This window comes from Scylla paramamosain, chromosome 15 (assembly GCF_035594125.1).
Source record: "Scylla paramamosain isolate STU-SP2022 chromosome 15, ASM3559412v1, whole genome shotgun sequence".
NCBI lineage: Eukaryota > Metazoa > Arthropoda > Malacostraca > Decapoda > Portunidae > Scylla > Scylla paramamosain.
In genome coordinates this window covers 100101-107600 of record NC_087165.1, presented here as the reverse complement: position 1 = coordinate 107600, position 7500 = coordinate 100101, and the positions used below count along the sequence as shown (strand labels likewise).

General features: G+C 36.3%; 1 protein-coding gene across 1 annotated transcript in view; it reads right to left on the bottom strand.

Moving 5' to 3' along the window:
• Positions 1-3131, bottom strand: part of LOC135107258 (uncharacterized) — an 80053-nt gene extending 76922 nt beyond the window's left edge. The window contains exon 1 of the mRNA XM_064016918.1: positions 3058-3131. The gene's annotated coding sequence lies outside the window, so the exon portion shown is untranslated. The remainder of the gene's footprint in view (positions 1-3057) is intronic.
• Positions 3132-7500: the final 4369 nt, after the last annotated feature.

Genomic DNA, 7500 nt, shown 5'->3' with positions numbered 1-7500 from the left:
TCCACATCAGTCAACTGTGTGGAACCCATCTTGACCTGCTAGGTTGGATCTGGAGCAGCAACAAAGAAGATAGGCACTGACATGCTAGCCAGCATCCCTCAGGCATTAACAGAGGGTTTCTGAGTTGCCAAATACCACTAAGTAATGCCATATCAGTTTATATGAATTTTGGCATGATAAAAATAGGGACTGCATGTTTGCCTCCCCATATATATATATATATATATATATATATATATATATATATATATATATATATATATATATATATATATATATATATATATATATATATATATATATATATATATATATATATATATATATATATATATATATATATATATATATATATATATATATATATATATATATATATATATATATATATATATATATATATATATATATATATATATATATATATATATATATATATATATATATATATATATATATATATATATATATATATATATATATATATACAGTAGAATCTCCATTCTTGAACTTAATTAATTCCTGAATGCCGTTCGAAATCTGAAATGTTCAGAAGCCAAAACTATTTTTCCCATAGGAATCAGTGTAAAATGTCAGTTCCTAGACACCCATCCACCCCATCTTGTGGCTTATAGACACTCCCACTACCGAGATGGCAACTCCACATCTCCAGCTCAGGAACCATTTACCAGAAAGGACATATTGGATTAGCTTAGTGACAAGGAAAGGAACTCATCAGAAGATATTTTTTAAAGTGCAGGCATTCTCCTTGTCATCGATCTAGTGAGGGAAGCCTTACAGAGTGACACCACTTACCACCAAAATGAAGGTGATCATAAGACTTAGACATCTTGCTGCTGGAAAAAGCTACTGGGAAAAATGCAGCTGTACAGTAGTGATGGTGTTGTGGGTCATAAAGAGAGCCACAAGTGAGTTGGGTTTAATCCTGAGCCAGCCAAAAACTGCTTGTTTCCATTGAGGCTCCTCACATTTATCACATTTATCTTATTTCAAAGACTGAATTACATAAGAACATAAGAAATAAGGGAAGATGCAACAAGCGACCAGGCTTACACGTGGCAGTCCCTGTATGAAATATACCTACCTATTTCCATCTATTATCCCCATCCATAAACCTGTCTAATCTTCTCTTAAAGCTCTCTAATGTCCTAGCACTAACATGATTACTGAGTCTGTTACACTCATCTACCACTCTATTTGTGAACCAATTTTTTTCCTATCTCCTTCCTAAACCTAAATTTTTCAAGCTTGAACCCGTTATTTCTTGTTCTACCCTGGTTGCTGATCCTAAGAATTTTGCTTACATCCCCCTTGTTATAACCCTTATACCACTTAAAGACTTTTATCAGGTCCCCTCTTAACCTACGTCTCTCTAAAGAATGTAAATTTAACAACTTCAATCTCGCCTCGTAAGGAATACTCCTCATCCCCTGTATCCTTTTAGTCATTCTCCTCTGTACTGATTCTAATAGACCTATATCTTTCCTGTAATTACTATCTTACCCACTGTGTCTCTCCTTCAAATACATATAGAGGAAATATTTACCAAAACTATAAATTAGTAATAAATGGCAGCTTTTGCTTTGTCTTTTACTATTTGAAATCAAATAACTTGGTTCAAGAATCAAATTATGGTACAACAACTGAAGCAACTATGAGTTCAAAATTTTGTCCGAAAACTGATTTGTTTGAAAAGGGAGGCATTCATTAACTGTTGTATTTACATAGTTGTGGTTAATGGGAGGGGAGTAATCTCATCTATCTATCCAATTTGGTATTAAAAGCATGGACAGTTACGGCATTGACATTGTCTTCACCGAGTTCATTCTGTTTGTTCACACTTATATGAGGAAAACTAAACTTCTTGATGTCTCTACAGTTGACTTTCTTCAGCTTCATACTGTGTCCCTTTGTACTCTGTGTCTAAATCTATAAAACATTTTTTGTCCACATTTTCCATACCATTTATCATTCTATAGATGTTTATTAAATCTCCTCTCTCTCTCTCCTATTTTCAAGGGTAGGAATTTCCAACGTTTTTAATCTCTCTTCATAGGTTGACTTGCTCAACTCTGGAACCATCTTAGTGACTGCTCTTTGTACTCTTTCTAATTTTACAATATTCCTCTTTGTACGAGGAGACCACAACACTGCCACATATTCCAGTCTTGGTCTTATCATGGAAATCAACAACTTTTTTATCATTCCTTTATCCAAATATGAGGATGCCACTTTTACTTTCTTAAACAAATTCATCGTCTCTCCAGTAATTTTATCAATGTGTCTGTCTGGAGTCAAATTTTCAGTAACTGTTACTTCCAAATCCACTTCCTCTTTTGATTTCTGCAACTTCACACCATCCATCTCATAATGATATTGTATTCTTTTCTTACTCTAACCAAATTCCATTACTTTACATTTACTTAAATTGAATTCCATTTGCCAAGATTTACTCCATCTATTTATATTATTTAAATTATCTTGGAATACCATACAATCATTTATATTTTCTACCCTTCTCATCAGCTTAGCATTATCTGCAAATAAGTTCAAATAACTATCTATTTCTTCATTTATTTGTGTGTGTGTGTGTGTGCATGAACCCCCAGTTCATCGTGGGGTTATGTTCCAAAGGCACCTGCAAAGTACTAATATCCATGATATATTGACTGCAGTTCAGAAAAAAGCTGCTAATTAAACCACTTCACCTCCTTACAGCAGTAATGGTGATTAACTGCCAACTTGGCGAATTAGGAACATACACCGTGTGCACAACACACCGACCACCACCACTGACCCAATGATAACCAGAATGTTTGTACAACTTAAATAACATACCAGACCACCACCACCACAAAGATAATAATAGCCCATATAAAACACTGACTGGTGACAAAACCTGCTTCTGCATGATCATCCAACCCAGCCAACACATAACAGTAACAATGTACAACACTCACATGAACACACCAAATCGCCACTAACCCCAAACAATGTGAGTGGCAATGAAAATTACTGCTGGCACGGCTGACCTACCTAAACCAGCTGGTGCCCACTCTGCCTGCCAACAGTTGGTGTGAACTGCACCATTGCCTCTGCCTGGCCACCACCTTATCAGCAGGTAGTGTTGCCAAATATACAAGTGCACCTAAACCCTCATCTTTGTTTTTCCTCAACCCACACCATGATACAGCTTGTATTTTATCAAATGTAATGGCCAATTTTTCCGCAATAAGGTGGGATTTCCTGCATTGCAAAAAATAATTAGGTTCCAATGAAAAACACAAAAAAGTGAACTGATGATAAATGAATCATGATAAACTGGGAGTTCACTGTATATATATATATATATGTATGTATGTATGTATGCATGTATGTATGCGTATATATATATATATATATATATATATATATATATATATATATATATATATATATATATATATATATATATATATATATATATATATATATATATATATTTTTTTTTTTTTTTTTTTCTCTGGTCTCCCCCACAACTCAGTAGTCGCGAAAATATCTCCATCGTAGTTTTTATGTAATTGAAGAATACGCTACCATTTATTTTGTATTTCTGAATTGCTTTCTTTTTATTATTATTATTTCGGATTATTCCATTATTTATTAAAAATCATAAAAGTGTCAGTATTTGTATTTCTCTTAATCCAGTGATAGGATTTGTAATTATCGTGTGCCACAAGGGAACATCACACCCCTTAGAGGTCATTAAACTGGTGAGCAGCGGTGGGATTTATTTCGCGACTAACCGATAGAGAGTCACCCCATCACTGAAGGCTGTGAGGTCTCTGCTACCTTCCTCCAATATAATTTGAAAATAAGCCTCCCTCATATCTAGCGTGGCATAGAACTGATGGCCAGCTGCTTGTTCAACTAATTCTTCTAGGCGGGGAAGCGGGTAAATGTCAGTAGTTAGGTGTTTGTTGACATGTCGGTAGTCAAGGCACATTCTTTTACTTCCATCCGGTTTATTGACTAATACTATAGGAGAGAGCCATGCAGATGTAGATTTTTCAATGATATCTCTGTTCTCCATATCTGTTAACATGTTTGATATCAGGGTTTTTGCTTCCTCGGGGTATCGGTACCTAGGACCACGACTAGGCTCTGGATTAGAGATATTAATTTTAGCAGGAGGCCCTTTCATTAATCCAAGTTCGTTTTTGTCTACTTCCCTTTCTTAAACCTCTGTGGGATTTTTTTCCTTCCCTTATCATTCTTAATAGCACTTTGCCATACATGCTTCCTACTTCACTCAGCAAACTTATGCCCTTATACTTTGAGCATTCCTTTCTATCCCTGTTTCCTTCATATAAGAGAACTACAAATGCATTTCTTTGGTCATTTGGGGTTTTGCAGCAATAAAGCACACATTTAATCTTACCAACCACACCTCATAATTCTACAGCACATCCATCCAAACCTACAGCTTTCTCTTTCCTCATTTCCCTCACTACTTCTCATACTTCTTCACCCTTGATTGGTACACTGTTTAACTCTCAGTGTATTGACTTTATTTCCTCCATCAACAGCAGCAATCATTACTCCATCCTCCTCTACATTTAACAGTCCTTCAAAATATTCCACCATCTCTTATAGACTGCATTTTTCGGAAACACTTAGCACTGACCCATCACTTGCTTTCATAGTCTCTTCATTCCTAGATGCTTCTGATGTTTCTTTCTTTGTATTCCTTATTTCTTTTCAGAACACTTTTGTATTCACCTGGAAGTTTTCTGTTGACATATTACCTCATCTCTTATCTGCTCCTTTGTATCTTGCTCTATCTTCTTTGCTTAGTTCATCTTCTCTCTGTATTTGTTGTATGACTTGATTCTTTTGCAGCCATGTTCCATACACACACTTCTTTCCCTCCACAGCCACACTGACATCATCACTCACTACCTCTCCTCACACCACCTCCAAGCCATCTCATTCCACACATTTACTCTGCACAACCAACAACTGCACTTTTGAGACACTGACTCTTCCTCTACACTACACATTCCCTAGTCTTTAATTTCATTCCACTACTCATTCAGAATATTTCTTGGTACTTAACTCTGCCCTTTATCTCCAACGTCCTTTGTCATGTCTCCTTGTCAAGATTTTATCCATCTGTTGTCAATTCTTAACTCCCAGCTCCTCTCCAGACCTTCACATCGAACAACTATTTCATCACGTTCCTTGACACAATCACTTAGTCCATCATTGTTGTATCTACTACAACTTTATTCATTTGCCTCATTCATGTATACCTATCCTTTTTTCTTAAACACCATGTTCCCAATCATCAGCTCTTTCTCCATGTAAAGTTCCAACAGTTTCTCCATTTTTTCATTTCTACCTGGCACACCATGCCTTCTAACAGTCCCAACCATAAATTCAGTTCTAACTCGAACATTTAAATCCCTCTACAGTAGAACATTTACTTTTGTCACCAAAATTCTATATACACTCATCTACCTCACTCCAAAAATGTTCTCTCTACCTCATCTCTTATGCTACCTGGCCCCATATGCAGTCATGAAGGCTCACATTGCTCTCACTGACACTTCCTGATACTTGTAAATACAGTTCTGTACCTTTCAACTTTAGAGTTATTCATAAAAACATAAAAAATAAGGACACTGCAGAGACCAGTTGCTCTAACCAAAAAGCTCCTGTGTATTTATTTGTTTATTTATTTTTTATTTATTTATTTATTTTTATTTATTTATTTATTTTTTTTATGTAGGAGGGACACTGGCCAAAGGCAACAAAAATCCAATAAAAAAAGCCCACTGAGATGTCAGTCCCAGAAAAGGGTCCAAACCAAAAGGGTAGTCAAAAATTGAAGGATAAGTGTCTTGAAACCTCCCTCTTGAAGGAATTCAAGTCATAGGAAGGTGGAAATACAGAAGCAGGCAGGGAGTTCTAGAGTTTACCAGAGAAAGGGATGAATGATTGAGAATACTGGTTAACTCTTGCATTAGAGAGGTGGACAGAATAGGGTTGAGAGAAAAAAAAAAGTCTTGTGCAGCAAGGCCATGGGAGGAGGGGAGGCATGTAGTTAGCAAGATCAGAAGAGCAGTTAGCATGAAAAGAGTGGCAGAAGATAGCTAAAGGTGCATCATTATGGCGATGAGAGAGAGGCTGAAGACAGTCAGTTAGAGCAGAGAGTTGATGAGACGAAAAGCTTTTGATTTCACCCGGTCTAGAAGAGCAGTATGAGTGGAACCCCCCAGATATGTGAAGCATACTCCATACATGGACAGATAAGGCCATTGCACAGAGTTAGCAGCTGGGGGGAGGGTGAAAAAAACTGGTGGAGATGCCTCAGAACGCCTAACTTCATAGGAGCTGTTTTAGCTAGAGATAAGATGTGAAGTTTCCAGTTCGGATTATATGTAAAGGACAAACCAAGGATGTTTAGTGTAAAAGAGGGGGACAGTTGAGTGTCAATGAAGAAGAGGAGATAGTTGTGTGGAAGGTTGTGTCGAGTTGATAGATGGAGGAATTGAGTTTTTGAGGCATTGAACAATACCAAGTTTGCTCTGCCCCAATCAGAAATTTTAGAAAGATCAGAAGTCAGGCGTTCTGTGGCTTCCCTGCATGAATTTGGTAAGTCTACCTATGATATTGGTATTTAAATTTTAATTGATCTGTTTATCTATTTATTTATTCATTTATTTTTTTTATCTATTTTATTATTTTTTCCCCTCCCAAGGTAGAGAGGGCTACACTTAATGATACTGGTCAATTTGCTGCTTTTCATGCTTCTCACATTTTGCGTGTGCAAGTTTCTCAGTAATATTTTTATGACTGTCTTCACACTTTCTAAAATTCTATTTGATAGTAAAATTCAAAGATATATAAGTGTTGTGCTTTATAATCTTGAAATCTCCAATGTTGTATCTTTAGGTGCTGTTGTGGATGGCCGGATTAAGCTGAACAAAAGTAGCATGCTCATGTTGGAAGACACTCTTACTATTCTGCGAAGTGATGAAATCAAGCTGGCTTCCCTCAAGAGCAGACCTGAGGACACTGACCAACCCACAGATCAGGCAGAACAGGCTGTTATGGCAGGAATGGTCATAAAGAAGACCATCATCTCACAGGTCAGTGGGGTTTAAGATTTGATGGTAAAATGTTTAACTTTCCTTTGCCATATGGCCAAACTTAGTGGCATGCACTTTTATAAGTATCCGCCACCATGTTTGAAGAGATGAGAACTAAAGTAAGTGAACAGTGTTGGAATATTTGAGGGAAAGCAAGAGAGAAGAGTGACAGGACTGGAATAGATAACTGAATAAGAGTAAACAAAACCTGTGCTGTGGTCAGTCACTTATGGGAGTTTATGTTAGGAGATTCCAGAATCAGTAAATGGCTTTATTTTTGTTAGTGTAAACTGAAAGTCATGATGGAAAACAAAAACAAGAACTAAAAACTCAACATTGAGAA